This window comes from Trematomus bernacchii, unplaced genomic scaffold (genome assembly GCF_902827165.1).
Source record: "Trematomus bernacchii unplaced genomic scaffold, fTreBer1.1, whole genome shotgun sequence".
In the NCBI taxonomy this organism is placed as follows: domain Eukaryota; kingdom Metazoa; phylum Chordata; class Actinopteri; order Perciformes; family Nototheniidae; genus Trematomus; species Trematomus bernacchii.
This window is the reverse complement of record NW_022987582.1, coordinates 5,909,516-5,928,885: the sequence shown is the minus strand read 5'-3', so window position 1 is coordinate 5,928,885 and position 19,370 is coordinate 5,909,516. Positions and strand designations below refer to the sequence as shown.

Genomic DNA, 19,370 nt, shown 5'->3' with positions numbered 1-19,370 from the left:
CGTAGGGAGTTACTGTAAGAGAAGTGAAACAGATAATGTCAAAGGAACCTCATCTGCCTTTGGACAGCCCGACAACAGACATCAAAACCTTCACGAGTGGTGTGCAAATGAAATAAAAGGGTAACAAAGCATGGGGGGGAGGTGGACTGGGAGTGGATAAATATAACTGAGAACTGACATTTTCAAAAGCTGTCCTCCGTGCGCCCACAAGATTCAGTGATGCGTGGATGTCAAGATCACAGCGCTAAATCTCCCACGCAGCTTATTGTGCCCGTCGTTCACAGTCGGCTGCTTTGTGTTTGCTCTCTCAAGTCATGGTGCAACTGAAAAGAAAGGGCTCAAGGCAGATAAACATCTTCAGCTAAGGTGATTGGAGTGGAGACAAGTTAAAGCTCAACCTCAGCCTTTTATGGTGGTTGAGGACGGAAGGTTTTGTTACCATCCAACAATGGAAACCTGATTTGATCTGCCTCCCCATTCTGGAAAATGACAACTGTGTGTCAGTCATTATTAATTATACGACATTTCAGTTCACCCATGTGAGTTTCCCCAGTGGGATAGGAATGCCTGGTTCCTTGTCCATCAGTGGCTCAGTCGGTAGGGGCTTGGACTGTGAGCCGTAGGGTCGCCGGTTCAAGTCCCCGAATAGAGCTAAATATGGAGTGAGGACTTCTACTTGGAGAGATCCCAGTTCACCTCCTTCGCCCTTGAGCAAGGCACCGGACCCCCCCCCCCCCACTCTCCATTGCTCCCCGGGCGCTGTCCAATAGCAGGCCACTGCTCCTAGTACTAGGGTGGGTTACATTTAGAGATCAAATGTCACTATGTGTGCTGTGTGCATGTGTGTGAGTGTTTCACTATTCTATCTATCGTTCTGCAGCTGCTGTACTGCATTCAGGGTGAAGCTGCAGCAGGTACAGCGGGCATGACCCGGCGCCAAGCCTTATCGGCCACATCTTTGGAACCTGTGACTATGTTCAATCGAGCTGGTAAGTTGGAGCTGCTGGAGCTTTCAGCGTTGCCTGCACAAACACGGACACGGGAAGAGTCAACAGGTGGAAGCTCAGCCTGAGTGTGTTCAAACACGAGAACCAGGCCACAGAATGTATCAACCTCCGTCCCTCGCCTCTCTCTCTCTCTCTCTCTCTCTCTCCCGGCCTGGCAGAGGGGTACCCTTCTGATCAGGGAGTTTACTCAAAACCAGGCTGGTCCAAGTAATTGCTACCCACAGTGACAAACAACTCTATTCAGCCTAAGTGTCGGTTTACGGTTTACTCTCCCTCCTCTGCTGTGAGCCCCCGCTGCCCACTCTGCCCGGTGCCCTGCTGCATTACTGGCCTGTCAACAGAGTCTCCCCTGACCATCAGCGACTCGTCAGCTGCCCTTCAAACCCAGAGCGATACACAAATGCCATGTGTGTTTATGTGTTGGTTTCTCTGAAAGTGGAGGTGTGTGTGAGAGCATGTGTTAGGGAGAGAGAGAGAGTGCGAGACAGAGAATAACAAGATAGAGGAGAAAAACAGTGTTGAGAAATGCGTGGGAGAGACGCAGAGACACAGGGAGAGTGAGAGCTCTTGGACATGGTCATTTCATCTTCTCAGCGCATGGCTCCGACCTACAGTAGTGGGTGACTATCTGCCAACTGAGACAATCTTATAAAAGGCTATCAAATGTGTACGCGGTGTGCAGCCTCTATATCGTGAGACTGCAGCTCCCGGGCTGAGACAGCTCATCAATCACACACGACAATCAAGTGCAGCTAAAACAGTCTCTTGGTAAATCTGTGTGGGTTTGTGTGAAATGCTGAATCTACAGAATAATGTCAACTATAACCTGCAGTGAAGGTTGCTTACTGCATGGATATACAATGGGTTTTTGGGTTTTTCTAAAATTATTATTGACATAAATACAAACGCTTAATTTACCAGAACATGTTTTCTAACTTATCTCTGGAGTGTCTGGTCCAGATTTTGAGATTCAATCTGATCATATTATTTAATATCTCTTTCCACACTCCCAAGAGATTATTCCTTTGACTTTTGCTGACAGTGTATTCTTTAAATGCTTCCAAATAATGAATGCACTGTTTCTAAGTTGCTTTTAATTTATTATTTTCAAGCTCCACGACTATTTGTATCTCCATTGTAGAGACATTGAGGCTTACTAAAATATCCCAGTAAAACTGCATGGATGGAAATATTACATCACGTATTTTTACACAGTTTTATCAGTGTAACATATATGTAATTTGTCTGACTCACCGAAATTGTTAAATCATCATATAGCTTTACTTCTGATCTTATCTTTACAGTAACAGCTGTTAACAACAAAGATACAGAGCCTTACTGTACTGTAAACACAACGTCAAAAAGGATTAAGGTGTCAAGAGGAGTGTCAATACTTGCACGCTGCTTAGTAACAAAGCGCCAGGGACAAGCAAACACTGGCGTCCAATTTCTTCACCAAAACTCTGACTACAAAGAAGTCGGTAAAATAAGTGTTTGCTATAACAACATGAGATCCAACATTTCGGTACAAAAAAAAATACTCTGAAACCTCCTTCTCTCTTCCTGCCTCTCCCCACCAACCTGCTCATCCTCCTGCCCGTGTGAGCCTGATCATTTGAATACAAAGCAGAAAAACAAAGAGGTCCTTAAAATAGAGATGCTGTGGCTTTCAAAGAAGCACACTGCAGATATAGAGCCAGAAAAGAAAGATAGAGAAAGACAGTTAGAGGAGGAGGCTCATGGCGGGAACGTGAGACACTGTATTGATGTAGGATAGGTGGCTGGATGCATTGATTTCCTGTTAGTCCTTACCCGGTTACGTACGGCTAATTTGTCATCCAATACAGGTTGAAGCTGCAGTGTCCCTGAACATGCCTTAAGCCAGGCTTTACTGGCCCCCCTGTATGGAAATACACACATTGGATCATTAAGTTACCTTGTAAAATGTTCCCCATTGAGTGTTTACTTTAAGAGCTGTCATGATGGCCCAATCCCAAACCGCCCCCTACACCCTACCCCTACACACTACCCCTTCGTTTGCGCGTTCCACTGTACGATTCTATCCCACATTGAATACTGTTTGACAAACTGGTCGTTTGCTTGTGCCACAAACCTGAAACCAATAGAACAGCTGTACAAGAGAGCTATCAAGGTGTTTGACAGAAAGCCTTATTCATACCACCACTGTACCATCCTAGAGAAACACAATTTCTTGAGTTTTGACCATTTTAAGTCTTTTAAAAGTATGTGTTTTTTATAAATGTTTAAATGGACTGGCCCCCCCTCCCTTAGGGGAATTCATCCACAAAAAACACACTGGACGCTGCACTAGGTCAGAAACCAGAGGAGACTGTGAGGTCCACCGCAGACGGACCACTTTCTGTCAAAATGTTCTATCAATTAAGGGCAGCTCATTGTGGAATAGCCTCCCAACTGAGTTACGGGATTGTCTCACTTTGAACAGGTCAACTAAAAGAATGGTTGAGAAACAAACAAACGTCCAATCACCGCTAAATGCACTTCAATACAGGGGTATCTCCTCTTGCACTTGATGTAGCTCTTTTATCTTCTCTTGCACTTGATGTAGCTCTTATCTTCTCCTGCACTTTATATTTCGTAGCTGCTACATTGTACTGCCATGTGGTAAATACTTGTATATGCTGCTCATGCTCTTTCTGCATATCATGTATTTATTTTGCTATGTATATAAATGTCATGTTCTTAAATGTTGTATGTGACGGACTACGGATGGAAACTAGCTCAAAGCTCAAATCCGGCATGTTTACGTTTTAAAAGCATTATTTGTTTTAAATGTTCATCAATGTCCCTCGTCAAATAAACGATTAAATGAAATGAAATTGCGATGTTAACAACCTCATGATAACCTCATATTTCTTTAACTTAGGATCATGTGTTTAGTCTAGAAAAAGGTAAATGTGTGCATTTTATTATAAAGTTGTGTATATTTACAGATTGTTGCACAAATTAAGAAGCTTATAAACATCAGGTTTAAAACTAAAAGAGCTTTACAAAAAAGTAACACAATTAAAGATGTTTGGAGTTTTATTTGAGTTATTCATTTGTATTTTTTGTCTAAGTAACTGATTTGAAACCGTTGTTACATACAGTTACATTTCCTGTTTCTGCCGGAGAGAGGGGAGTTTGTCCCAAAGCTTGCCGCTGTATTTACTCCCTCCATCTGACAGGAGGGAGCCTCGTTGAGCTGCGAGTGTCACTCCACGGAGTTCACTCCGTCAGGGAGGGGGAGTGTGTAGGGGTAGGGTGTAGGGCGTGGTTTGGGATTGGGCCGATATCTCAGGGTAACCTCAGGTACAGCAGACTGAGGATTGGGTTTCAAGCGGTCACATGATGAAGCACTTTGGCTACAATTATCAGTATGATTGGATAATACCTGTTTGTACCTGCTGTAAAACAACCAATATATCTGACAACCTGAAATCACATGCCTATTAATAACAACACTAACCTAGACTTCAATGTCTACTTTTTACCCAAAAAATGCTGGTCATTCTCCCACTTTATATCACTGTGTTGATGGGATTTCCATAGTTTGAATGCTGTGAATTCACTGCCTCTGTGGTCAGCGCGGTCCAATTCACCATGCTCCAGAGGATTCAGCTATGCACCTTTTTTATTGATCTCTGTCAAGACACAATAGATAAGCTCCAAATTGGAGCGGATTTTGGCAGGAATGTGTATGTGTATATGTTTATTATAAAGTACAAGGTGTACAATTGTCCAGTTTGTTGGGAGCAACTCAAAGTGTTCTCACAAAGTTCCTGATGACTTACTTTTCTGATGTATCATCTAACTGAGGGTAATTGAAATCTCAATGATGTTTGCCAAAGAAAAATATTTTGAGGTCAGAGCCCAATTGTCTTTCAAGCCATTAACAAAAATGTAGACATGCATAAAAGACAAACAGAGATTCATGTTGCTTGATTTCCTGCAGCCTCAATCAGTCTTGTCTCTGAAACACAGACTATACATGCTACACTGTAAGTGATATAATCAACAAGTCAGTAATTGAATTCATTTCAACGAGAGCCTACATCGAAACCCGAACGACGTGCTTGGTAAACAAGCTCGTCAGCTGTCTGTTTGTGGTCGGCAGCCGAGTCACTCAGGTTCAGTCAGTTTTTCAACAGGCACTATAAAAATGTCCCAGGTCTTTACAACAGTTTTGAAAGCACAAAATGTGGAGAACAGTTTTTTAATATATTTTTTTCAGTAAATGTTTACTTAATTATAGTTCATCAGTGGTTTTGATCATTCTATTGTCTTAAATATGATAAAGAATTATTAAAAGGACTATTTAAAGGGTAAAATAATATACAATATCATTTCCCTGTTTAAAATCATTACATTGATTGATTAGCTGCTCATAGTACACATGACACCAGTGAAGATATCAAGCATTTCAGGTACTGAACCTAAAAATGAAATGAAAGACGAACAGCATACCTTTCTGGAAATCTAGCAATGTGTTTATAATACATTTATATAGCAGATGAGGCAGTCATAAGCCCAAACCCACAAAACTTAAACAAATGGCAAGACGAGCCCTCCAGTGAGAGTTGAAATCTAATCTAAAAACCACAAAAATCTAATCTGGGGGCTGGCAAGTAGGATAACTTTCATTGGTGAAGCAGTTGGACTACAAAACGAAGAAAACCTAAAGTAGAAAATCACAATTATTGAAGGCGGTTGGGTGAAGAGCGAGCTCACCAGCTGAGGTTTGTGATTATGAAGAGCGTAGATCAGGACTGTTTCAGATCCAGTGACAACTCTCCCTTGATTTTATGGTCAGGCACACACAAATAAGCGCTAACACTGCCAAAACCACCAACTGTCACAAACATGACAGAATCACATCAGGCAGGTCATGGCAGACCCGGTCTTGTCAGGCCGCAGTTCACTCATTGTGGTCTGGCAAGACTCAACAGGCGTTTAAGAGACATTGTTTCAAGCCGGCTGCTCGAAGGAAAGTCTGGCCTTCGCTCAGACATCAACATAAACCTTCTCTCAGTTTTAGGGTTCAATGGTGTAGCGCAAGGACATCATTTTCCCTGTCTGACTTTATATTGGCTTAGATCAAGTTTAGAAATGTTATATTTAATGAGTCGTCAAGCTGCTCTGTGAAGCTTCAATCAGGCAAGGCAGTTGTTTGAGCTGAACACTGTTGTTAACATCACCATCTCCACCTTAGTTTAGCCTGATAGCATGCCAACATTGGTATTGATGATGTGCTGACAACAACACAATCCAGTTCAATAGTTTTGCAGATATTGCACACATTCAAATGTATGGAATTGTAAAGCAATCGAGTAAATAAAGATGTTTTAATCAGGCCCAAAAACGTTAACTGGCTGAAAGAACCTAAATATTACTGACAATATTACAAGAGGATAAAAATAAATGAACATTAAATATCACCCTGAGACAAAAAGGACAAAAAGACTAGTTTTGCTTTCTAACTTTTTTAGGAAATCTTTATACAGGCTTGTTTGATGACACACTAACTAAAGTAGTTAGGGCTTGGCAGAATACAATTGAACCCAATGTAAGCCATGAAAAACTGCACTGGGGATAATCTGATAACACTGTAGTTACACAGAAAAGCAATAAACAGTGCATTACACAGATTGATGGGATGAAACACTGATACTCTCTGCAAAGGAAATGAAGCTTCTGACTTTTGCGGCTTCACTTGAGCGAGAGAAGAAGAACATTTTGCCCTCTCCCCGTCCTCGCTGCCACCCCAAAGCCACAGAGAACCCCGTCCAAAACACATAACTATGACCGATAAAAGAAAGAGTGTCACAGGCTTAGCAACAGGGACAGCTCGCTCTCACAGGACGAGAGACACCATCCATCTCACAATCTGAGAACACAATATAATGCTTCACATTGACAAAGGATATCTCCAATGGAATTTAGCTGGACTCAAGATTTAGAATAGAATAGAATTGGGAGGGATGAAACCCTCTTTAATGGTCACACATGCAGAGCACACAGCACACAGTGACATTTGTTCTCTGCTTTTAACCCATCCTAGTACCAGGAGTCTAGTACTAGGAGCAGTGGGCAGCTATTGTACAGCGCTCAAGGGCACCACGGCAGGGCAGGAGGTGAACTGGGACCTCTCCAAGTAGCAGTCCACACTCGATATTTTAGGTCGAGAACCGGCGACCCTACAGCTCCCAGTCCAAGCCCCTACTGACTGAGCCACTGCCGGACTCAAGATTTACAATGTTGTTAAACAGCTTGTCATAAAGACAATTTTCAAATCATTTATTTGCACACACATCTTTTTTCTCTTGTTTTTAAGCATGCAACATGTACTTTATGTGTGTCTAATCCTCTTTTTCGCTTATAGACAAATTGATTTCTCCACTCTGCACCACCCCCAACCCCCCCCCGCCCCCCCGCCCTCTTCCCTCCACAAAACTCTCGCTGGGTTTTTCTCCCTCTTCTGTGTAATTTAGGCACTCCCACCGTAATGGACACCCTACTCAGGGACAGTGAGTGGGAAACCAGCCCCGCTGCTTCGGATACTTTCAGAGAATCCTGATCAGCTTCTGAGATAAATACATACAGACCATAAAACCAAGAAAGAGAGGGAGGAGAAAACGGAAAAAGAGAAGTTAAGGGAGCTGCTACCAGCCGTGCAGCTCCTGGTCTCCCTACAGATGTGGGTGTCAGAGTGAAATATAGCGATCACCATGGGGGTGCACCAGAAGCACCAGAAGCACCGTGTGCCCACCCTAAAACAACCTCTCTCTCCTCGCACCCCCCCACCTCTTCTCTGGCCCAGCAGCAACCTGTCAATCAGCTGACATGAGGGCAAGACGGGCGTCCTCAGAGGGCGAGCGCAGTGCCATTAAGCATATTAGAGTTGCTAGAGTGTTGATGAAAAATCAAAGTCTGCAGTGACTAAGCTGGGGTTGCTCCCTAGCGCTGTGCTGACGATGCAAAGCGGGGGGAAAGGGGAGGAGGTGGGGAACTACCTGGGTGCAAACACTGGGACTGCTGACTGTTGGAGGTTGTTGAGGACAGGAGGATTACATAATAGAAATCACTGTAACACCTCCAACAGAGGGAGAGCTTCTGACAGCATTCTCTGTCCTTTCCCCTAAAACATTTGCCACTGTGCATTTCACAAAGCTTTGGTCTTTGTTATGGCTGTAAGTCCTAAATCAGTTAAGATGTATATAGACGTGCAACAGTTAGTCGACATATTGATAAGTCGGTTGACAGAGAAAAAATACAATTTCTCCATAGGATTTTGGAATAATGGATAGCTCGAAATAAGTTTTGTGGTTGACACACATTTAAGAGACGGATCACGTTTTGTTCAGCCGGATAATATCCACATGTCTACCCTACTTTTATAATTTTCGAATCATAAATCTAGTCGGCAGAAGCAAAATGCTAACGTTATGCTATAAACCAACTACAGCAGGGTCGCTGCTTCAACGTCACGCAACTTAAGATCCATATTCAAAACTACAGATTCAAAATTGTACAAGTTGAAGCGTTTGTTTGAACAGTTTGCAGGAGGCAGGTGCTTGCTTGCTTGCCTGCTTTCAAGCAGAACACGGGGAAAAACAAACTTAGCGGGAGTGTTTACCGGTGTAATGACGTACAACGGCCTCGACAACTTCTGTAATCCTATTCAGCCACTTGTTAACAACCATCGTTTTTCAGACACGTAAACTCTTCAAAGATCACCAGTGGGGTCACTGCTGATGTATATAATGTCGTAGAACAAAACGTGATCTGTCTCTTCAATTTGTGTCAAACACAGACCTTATTTCCAGCTATTTTCCTAAATCCTATGGAGAAATTGCATTGCTTTTTGGCGAAAGAACCGGAAGTGGTAAAATGCTAACTTACTTCCGGGTTTTAGGACGCGTCACTGTGGCACTCTATTGATCAATGATTAATAGGAACTAACCGGCAGCTTATATGACAATTAAAATAATCACTGGCTGTAGCACAACATTTATAGAATCCACATAATTTCACTTCACTGTTATGCCCCTTTAGTTTAGTATACGCGTTGATGCGCTGCAGATCCATCATCCTTCACAGAACAGGATAGAACATGGATTGATGGATGGACCCTTTGTGCAGGAGTAGGCCTATCATGCGTTAGCCTCAACTATTTGCTGTAATTCCTGTCTCTTTCCTCAGCTTTACCACAACCCATCCATCCTTGCTCGCCCAAAAGGTGTTGAAACCTTCAGCTTTAGCGGATAAACATGAAGCCCTGTGAGGAGCAGCACATGCTTTTTTTTCCTTATCATATTTATTTTCTCAATTACACATAGGCGAGTCTGTGTCAGCAGCTCTGTGTGGCGGAATATCTACAACATGTTCTCTTCCATCCATCCATAGCTTCCCAAACAGAAGGATTTATGCTGAGCAGCACCATCAGCTGACCGTTTGTCTTCAACTGTTAATCCACCATGACAGGGTGACAAGACACAGGATTACTTCAGGGCATTGTGTTTGATCCTGCCTGAGATGATTCACCTGCTAATAGAGGCTAATAGATTACCTCTGTGTCATCAGGAATGAAAAGATAAAGACAAACATTTAAAAAAGAAAATACAGTAATATAACCTCATACTCGTCACATGACTGCCAATATGTCGTCAACGTATGTGTTATAAACCACAGTTTTCCAAACATTTAAAAAGGTCCGCTTTTTAATGCTTTGCAACTTTAGATCTTTGGATATATATCCTCTACAATCAGTTTCTGTTCACCTCAGACCAGATGTATAGTTAACGAGCTAAACATGGAAAAAGCTATCAGTATTATCCATTAATTTGACCTTCGATTCTGTTGAGACAAAGTAGTCTCCTCTGTTCACTAAATGCCTGATAAAGTAGAGGGTATGGCTGCAACAAACGATTATTTCAGTGTTGATTAATCTGACAATGATACATTTGGTCAATAAGAAATGTCAAACAAAACAAAACATTATTTGGTAGAGTTTAGGGTGACATCTTTAAAGCCATGTTTTTGATGACCAAAAGTCAAAAGATATGCAGTATTATAAATGATAGCTAGAAGCTGGAACCAGTGTGTAGCATGTATTTCTCTACATTATTTGAAACAATTCTATCGATGATCGAATTTTTCTGTCGATTGTTTAAAATCTGTTAAGCCCGAGAGCCCCCGGTACCGGGGGCTGCAGGTTTTCTTTTTCACGAAACTGTGTCTCAGGGCTTCTTAACATTTTAAAACCTATTAATGTGTCATACCCGATTAACGGGAAGAAACTCAGCTAACTGACGATACGAACCATTTTTACCGAAACAAAACACAAGTCTCACAAGAAGCGTCTAAATGAGCCCTGAGCGAAAAAATGCTAACACACTTAGCACAGAACTCACGTTAAAATAACCTTATTACTTATCGTATCTGCACAAACAAGATATCGATTAGCAAGCTGAGATTCCACAGATTCTACAGGTATCAGTATCATCACTGAGCGATCAGAACTCGCGGCGAAATGACAACAAACAACAACAACAACAATTTGCTTTACGGGACCAAATCGGAAAATAAGTCTTACCGTTGCTGTGTTCTGATCAAAAGTTGTGTTCAATGGCATTAAAACGATAAAGACGCTGCTGAAGGTTAATCCATAGGTTAATCCAATGTGTCTGTGTCACTTTAAAATGACTACTGATAATCCATCATCATATTTATGTCAATAACAGAGTTTTCATATTAGTTGCTAATGATAGCTACCAGAGAGTATTGCAGCTTCTGGTTCTGGGGCATTCTGCCTGTGCATCACTCATTCACCAATGGGTAATGTTTAGATGGATTTTAGGAACTTCCCCTCGAATCTATTGGCTAATGGTTAAAAAGAGATGTCAATCATCAAAATCGAACGAGGGGGGCCAGAGATATGGCAAATCCACCCAAATGACCCCAGAAGTGTTCTTTTTTCTAAATCTCTCTAAAGATGTCAAATTTCACTTGTTTTGCATCAATCCTGATACAGGGTACTTATTATATGTTATAGTTTGGATTCCTAAAGCTTTTAGTCTACTATCCCATCATTCAAGGGTGGTTTTCACTATAAGTAATGTTTTCTTTTTGGACGGACACTTTTCTGACACTTTTCCACATTTCTTTACTATGTTCAATCTGAATTTACTTTAAAATAAAAAACATCTATATTGATTCTGACTTTTCTACATCCAACTCACAGGTTTATCATTGCTTTGAGAAAAAGGATTATTAATTTACCCCTTTTAGAAGTGAAGATATAGTCATTTGTTCTGGGAATGTCATTTTCGAGCCTGAGACCTGAAAAACAGGCTCAGGGCTCAACAGGTTAATTGACCCAACATTTCAGCTGTACACTCGAGAAACTCACAGCCTTTTCTAGTCCTATTAAAAAGATGTGGGCCTGCAGGAGCAATCCTCTTTGACTCATTGCTGCATTCTGTTTCCTGTCTCTCCTCCAGTCCATGTAGCTGTTTTAACTCCCCGTCTATAAAAAATGTATTATCAAGTAAGTCAATTCCCACATGTTTGCTGAATTTAAGTTGCCATGTGCTTGTTCTTCAGGTTCATTCCCCTATATTTAGCAAGAGCAGCAGTGCACTTTGCAACGTTAAGGCCTTTACTGGTGATTGGTTTTACAAAATCGCCACTTCTTTCCATCTCTTGCAGAATAATTGCAGGCTATGAAAGACCTTTCCAACACATTGGCACAGTACAACTGTACGATAGTGTGGAGAGGTTTGGCACTGCTGTACTTGAATATGACAGGCAATCAGACTTTATTGAAGTACAGTGGTAGCCTGTGTTCTGTCTCTAGACCAAGCTAGGAAAGTTGCTCATGCAAATATTGACCTTCAATTAGGTGTAACAGACGCCCTCGCTTAGGGGCTGCAATATGGACGCATCAGCAAATACATCAAACACATAAACATTCACAGAATATATATAAACATGCAGAAACATTCAGTGTACACAAACACATCTTGTGTAAATACACCTTTGTTTGCAGTGTGACATAAAATGGAGGACAACAGCGAGACCTGAAGGTTTTTAAAGTATGTTTCCACCCTCAAACAGGATGCCCGTACAGCATCAGAAGCATTGCAAAACCACAACAAAAACGAACAATATCCTACCCCAACGCAGCACACATACCAAACTCTGTAGATGTGTGCCCTTTAATGGGGTTAGAAGCTAAAATGACCTTCCCAAGTGAAGACAGTCGACCGCACTCCTGCATAATTAACAGCATCTAAAAGGAGGTGTTCTTTAAATGACCTTACCTGACATTGTCAGGGCACAGCAGGCCTTCAGGGATTATGCTGTAAATAACAAATGCACATGCATGTGTGTCACTGCAGACAGCAAACGTAGAACTTGTTTCAGATATTTTTATATACTACATTATGAATCAAACCGCAGAATCTCGTCCAGAATATAAAAAAGGAGTATGACTCAGAACTCCACACAAGCCAACACATCTCATAGCATGAAGGCTCACCAGGTGAGAGAGCCCCTCAAGGCTGAGCTGTTTCACCGCAGACTGACAGCACCACGAGAGACTAAACACATCTGGATTAAACTGAAGGCTGTTTCACAGATTTCACAGGGCTTTTAAAGAGTGCCTCTTAAGGAGGGGGTCCAGGGGTGAGTTTAACTGCTCTGCTTCATGGACATGGCCGGGGAGGATTGTGCTGGAGCATCGCCTGCTGCCTTGATTTGTTCGGTATCCGCAGCAGGGTTGGAAGGATTTTCCGCCCAAAGCCCTCTTACCCTCCCGCAGAGCAGAAATCCCCTCCAATCGTTACTCGCAGTTACTGCAGGGACGCCTTACTACTGAAACACAGGACTCCAGAGAAGAAGGAGAGAAGAGGAAAATAAATGAGAAGAGTGGAGACAGAGGGAAAGGAAATGAAAAGACAAGAGAATAAACAAGGGGAAAGGAGAAAAGTGAAGAAGACACAAAATGAGTTGAAAGGGAAATAAATACAGAGGAGAAGAAACACAACATTTAAAAAAGGAATAAGGAAAGAAAACTAGTGGACAGGAGAAGATAATCAACAAAAAGAGAGGAGAGGGAATGAGTAGACAGGAGATAACATTTAAGGAAAAGAAACAAGGAAAGGAATCATGCTCTAGAGCAAAAATAAAAAATCGAACAATGTATTCACTAGTAAAGTATACTTTAGTGTCTCTCTTCTCCTTCTTCCTTATCCTCCCCAACACATATACATCACTCTCATTGTCATGGCACTCAGATCACCAAGACCTTTTTGGTGAGAGTAAAGCAAAATATAGAACAGACATTATCTTTAGAGGTGTTAATAAACACCGATTATTGTGGTGAGACACCTACAGAATGCAATCTGTGTAGTGTGAGTGTGTATCATGGGAGCCAGAGAAACAAAGCAAAGATTTGGAAGAGGCTCGAAATATAATACCTCGTCTGCTTCACCGATCAATGAACACACTGGGCGTGCGTCTATAGCTAATCTTTCAAGGCAACACAGATGCCTTACTAGAAAGAGAGGGACACACCCGACCTACTGAGGGTGAGGTCTAACTCCTTCAATCAAATCTGAATATACAGTAATTGATAAGATACTGCATGTGTTATTACTTTTTTTCCCCTGCGGTCCGTAGCAGCCTCTCCCGACCGTTACACAAGCCTCACCGATGAGACCCTGGCTGAGCCCTCTGCAGACATACCTGTGGTAAGCAGCTTACAATCAATATGGCACAACAAGGCTACTGGGGAAAGTGAACACCTGCACAAAAATGCCCTCAAGGTTGATACAAGAAGAACACAGATTATAACATGTACAGAAAAGAACAAAATAAAATGGAAATCCAGTGAAAGGGACAAATGATGGCCTTGTGAAAAGTTGGAGTAATGTTATAAACGTATGGCTTATTCTGAGGCAGGATTTCCATTACAAACAGCATATCCCCTCCACATTCCTCCTGGCTACCAACTGTGCCGAAGGAGCTAATGATGAACTCTTATGAAGGGCAGTGTTAGAATGAGTAACCTCTCTGCTTTGCGTCCTCCCTCCCTGTCAAAACGTGCGCCGCCTGTACAGCGTCACCCACATACTCTATGCATTATTACATAACCTGGGCTGGCACACATGGGAGCGATGCCAGGCCGGCACACTAACACACATATACACACTGTCGCTCTCTGGCAAACACAAGGAAATTCTATCTGCGTTTGAAGGGGCAGCCAACACACTGGCCAGGGCGAGAGGTTGAGTCGAGGCCAGACACTGAGGGACGACCGCAACCCCCTGACACACACACACATACACACACACCCAAATGACACAAAAAGCAGAACCACTGACTCCAGTGAGGCCATGCAACAAAATGACATCTATTCAGAATACAATAGAACTGATTGCACATACTGTATGTTGTGCACTAACAATTATGTTCTTTACAGATTTTCTTTTTTTTACATTTTCTCACAGTTTCTCGAAATTCAGAGTGATGACTTTAACGTCTTGTTTTGTCAGTCCAGAACTAAAAAGATATTCAATTGAATCTGATAAAAAACATCAAATTGAGAAAAGCAGGAAATCTCCATATTTAATAAATGTTTCAATGGAAATGTTCAAAATAAAAGCAGACTACATGGGCTTTTCAAATAGATAAGAACTATTTTACTATAGATTGTGTTTGTTTGTGTATCCAAAGTCTTGTTCCTGGTTCACTGTGGTCTCCCAGCACTACACTGGCTCTATTCTTCTCGGGTGCTTCAGAGTACAGAATTAATGACCATCAGCAGGGACATAAAAAGGTTGTGTCCACCAGCCACCAGGATTTTACAGCCTTCACTGGATGTGTGCCACTCTGTGTGTGCCTATTTTTCTTGTAGGAGAGTGATAACATCCCTCTTTCATGCTCATGCAGAGAAAACAAAACTTTAACCATGCTCATACATGCTTTTTCAGACTTTGCGGAATCTGTGAAACCAACAGTTGTGCGTGAAGAAGAACACCCTGCCAACTCACACGCCTGTTCACTTTTTCTACAAGGTCACACCATCCGTTTAAGAATTGCACATCATGGGTTTGAACTTAACTGTCACTCTTACTCATAAAAGAACAACAACTACGGATCATCCCCTGATCCTTTGCGCCAGTGAGGCTGTGTTTATCAGTCCTTCTTATCTGGGGAGGTGTGTCTGAATGTCTGAGCAGGGAATCCACAGGACCCGCTGCTGAAGGCATCTCATGCATTTACTGTATAGCAACACGTCACCACCTGCCAGGATAGTGTGTTAGATAGAGAAGTGGAGAAGGTATGCCACAGGACTGAAAGTAGGGGATACTTTATAAGGTGTTGAGTGGCTCTGTGTTAATTGGCAAAAAACTGCCCTTTTCCATGTGGCAGCGGTGAGTATAGACACACCAACCTGCCTGACTGACTGAGGTCAAAGTAATCCGTTTTGGTGCCTACAGAGAGTTATGTTTCTCTTGAATTGTTCCTGAACAAACTCATTGCGTAGGTCTACAGCCACGATACTGAATACCAGAGCTTTCTGTAATGATCTGGCACTGTTAAACTGTGAACTTGTATGAAAACAGGTTGTACAGCTACACAGATTATAGCACATTCACTTCCAGCTTTCCACAAAAGAAAAGTAATTATCCTTAATGAGGCACCTTCTAAGATTGCAGCCAAGTTACAATGGTATATAAACATCAAAGTAAGTCTGATTCACAGCTTTTATCCCCGTCCATGTTGAAACCATAAATGGCAGTAATCCCCAAAGCCCAGATTCTTTTTTTTGTTTCAACGATCAAATGCTTCATGATGTCAAACAATCTTGGAAATTTGCAAAGAAATGGAGCAATGCTTTCCTTGGGTGCCTGCTGAGCTAGCGCCTTTCTCCAGCCAGCACCACAAGTGGTCTTGATCCAGGCCAGAGTGGAGTACTGTAAGGCTGCCACTTTGTGCTGATTCAATAAGAAATAATTGCATATTGGCCTTTCTCCACTCAGCCCCCCTCACCACCACGCTCTGACACTTTACTGTATTTCTATGCTGTAAGTTACAGTAAGCACCCAGAGCTATACTGCATTGCTGCTTTTGTTCTTTTGTTTTGTTTTTTATCCAAATCTACATTCCCTTGGATTGGGTGAAATAATTCCATTGAGGAGATATTAAACCTCCACTGATATTTAAAATAAAGTATTTCTCAGCAGCACCTAGCTGTAGGGCACACAGTTGCGTAACCACTGTGGTTACCTTCTGCAGAGAATCACACATCATTTACCTCACTTCCTGCCACACTAAAGACACAAAAAGTGCAATGACTTTGTCTGGCATCAAACATCTTATTTCATTTCACCTGATGAATGTTATATTAATGTATCGTCACAGCAGGCCATGCGTAGAAACTTAAGGAACTGACAGTTGTAAGGCAACAGTCATTCAGTGTGTCAGTATGCAAATGTCCTAATACAATAACATACATTATACCCTGATATGTAAAGATAAACCCCGTGTCTGACTTTAAACCAGTCAAAAAAACTAATGGAGTGATTGAACATCCGTCAAAATAAACCTGTTTGGCTCAACTTCACCCATCTATCACATAACAGAGTACAAAAGCATGATGTCATCCCCTACAAGCCTGCCAAGTGTAGGTTTATCCAGTTTCAAATAAGTTCACAGGAAGGATTAATGGGGATCTTAAATGTGTGTGTGTGTGTGTGTGTGTGTGTGTGTGTGTGTGTGTGTGTGTGTGTGTGTGTGTGTGTGTGTGTGTGTGTGTGTGTGTGTGTGTGTGTGTGTGTGTGTGTGTGTCAGTCCGCACTGTTGCTCTCATCAGCAGGTTTGTTATAAAGGACAGACGTGATGAAGCATTATGCTGCCTGTCAGCTGTGTGTGTGCAGCGCTGCACGCACAGTAGTTTCTCCAAAACCCCCCTGAACTGATCCTCTGTCTGCAGCTCACCATAGCCTTTATCCATCACATATCATCATCACAACACATAACGAGGCACCTCAACTTCATGCCCCGCTCTCACTGTGATAGCACGGCTGGGATCCTGCGCTCAACTTCTCACCGTGCAACTCCTCAACGTGACAGCCGCTGCAACACAACGGAAACTAAGTGATAGGCAGGCAGTGGTGTTACGGTGTAATATTTACCAGCTTGCTGCTACAGTACGGGCGCTGCAGCCATTTATCCCGTAGCGAAAGGGCCAGAAGGAGTCCGCATTTCCTGGATTGCGATGCTGGATAGAGCCGCTCTCCGCGCCTGCGTTTGTGGGGGGGCAGAGCAGGGGGGGCCCGGGGTGATTCCCGCTGCTGTGTCAGACCGGACAGCGATGGCACATTCAGCTGATCGCCACAACAAAACAACATCTCGCCCTACGCGAAACACACTCCGCGGCTCCGCACCACCCCGCACCGCAGGTCCGATGGGTGCCGCCCCCCCTCTCTGCCTCCACCAATCAACAGGCGCGCCGAGCCCGCCTCCTGATTATTATTGAGGAAACGGAGGCAGCCATTGGTTGGAAAGGAGAAGTTCCTGGTTAATGCTTTTAATTCTAATTAGCCACCTCATTCTTTGAACCAGGATTTGGAACTGAATGAGGTAGCACCCTTTGATGTCAGCTGGTTTACTTCAGTTTTTTGTCTGATATTGCAGCAATATCTCATCCACACATAGAATATTTATACCAAATCTTATACATAGATTTGTTGTTTCATTTTTGCACATCACTTCTAAATGGATGCTGACATGGCTCACATCCAACTCCTAAGAATGAATAGTCTTCCCAAAATTGCATAGATGTGCAGACCTTCTTTTTGCACACTACCCGAGCTTAAATGTTTCAAACCTTTTGAACCTGTGTCAGTTTGTCAGTGAATCTGCTTTATATTGTGCTTCCAGCCCTCAAACTGCTCTTCAATGCAACCATCATTGACGAGCTTAGATTAAAGGTAGGGTAGGTACATTTGAGAAACCGGCTCGAGATACACTTTTTGTTATATTCCATGGAATGCTCTTAACATCCCGATAGCAATGAATATCTTAGGTGCTTTGACAAAAAATCCATAAGAAAATGTCATCTGTGGAAGCCGTAATACTGTAAAAAGTACGACCAATCATTTTAGCCGGCCCGGCTAAAATAACTGGATGGCCTACCTGCCTGTCAGCCTTCCATCTGTGCACAAACTTATCTCGTGCCCTCATTGGTCATGTGCGCGTTCGTGTGTGTTGGAGGAGGGGCTCTATAAGGAAGTGGCAGATTTTCAAATTCTAGCGATCTCGAGCCGGTTTCTCAAACTTACCTACCCTACCTAAATATAAAATATTAATTTGAATGCACTAATTTAGATCTCCACTTGTATGTAGGTAGACTACATAAACTCAATACGATCGTACAAATAATCTTTCTGATCATATTTCATGACTCACTTGATGCTTTTCCTTCGCTCTTTGTTGTCACACAAATGTTGGCAACAGCTATCAATATGTGATTTTAAATACAACATCTTCTTTGTAGCATTAATGGTTTAGCCAAATGAGGACTTTCCAACTCTGGAAATGGGACCATTGAGTAGATTTGTTTCATTTTTGCACATCACTTCTAAATGGATGCTGACATGGCATAATAAACAATATAATGGAGGTCAGGACCTGAGGCCACAATCAATTAACTTCCCCTGGATGACTGTATAAACTGTTAAGTGGTCACAGGCACTGTTTGTTTGCACACAGCTCTTAGTGATTTTCCTGCTGATCTGATGACCCTGTCCATCTGACCCATACCTGGGATGAGGCCGATGAGGGTCGGTTTCAGAAAGAATGCAGGCTGTTACTGATGTATCAATTGAAATCAAATTATGCTTTTAAAATCATCATAATATCCTCTCTGCATGTGAGCTTTTATATCTCATATTATTAGAGGTGTGTATGAATCTGCATCCAGCCTAAAGTCTTTGTTCTTGATGTTGAGAGCAGCTCCACAGCAAAGACAAGAGGGAGGGAAAGGAGAGGAGAGGAGAGATGGAAGGGAGGGAAGGTGCGGGAGAGCTTTAAAAAAAAGAAAAGAGGAGAGGTGAAAAAGACAGTGAGAGACAGACAGAGGAAGGAGTGCAGGGACACGCTGTGGTGTGAGCGCTCCGTACTGCTACAATATGACTCTGACGGCTTATGTAACAGGACTGGCCTGGCATTTGGCTCACAGCAGACGCCGGCTGCACTGACTGTTATATAACTGCATTAGCTGGGGAGAGCATGCGCACAGGAGAGCCCCACACACACATGAACACACTCAGA

At 42.5% G+C, this 19,370-nt stretch overlaps 1 protein-coding gene across 8 annotated transcripts in view; it reads right to left on the bottom strand.

Moving 5' to 3' along the window:
• LOC117480685 (transcription factor HIVEP3) overlaps window positions 1-17,505 on the bottom strand; it is a 41,351-nt gene extending 23,846 nt beyond the window's left edge. For 4 of the 8 annotated variants that reach the window (XM_034128096.1, XM_034128101.1, XM_034128100.1 and 1 more), the window contains exons 1-2: window positions 17,231-17,505; window positions 2,820-2,907 (exon numbers count right to left, since the gene is read on the bottom strand). The gene's annotated coding sequence lies outside the window, so the exon portion shown is untranslated. The remainder of the gene's footprint in view (window positions 1-2,819; window positions 2,908-17,230) is intronic. The other 4 variants (XM_034128097.1, XM_034128099.1, XM_034128098.1 and 1 more) reach the window with 1 other exon arrangement.
• Between the last annotated feature and the right edge of the window lie 1,865 nt (window positions 17,506-19,370).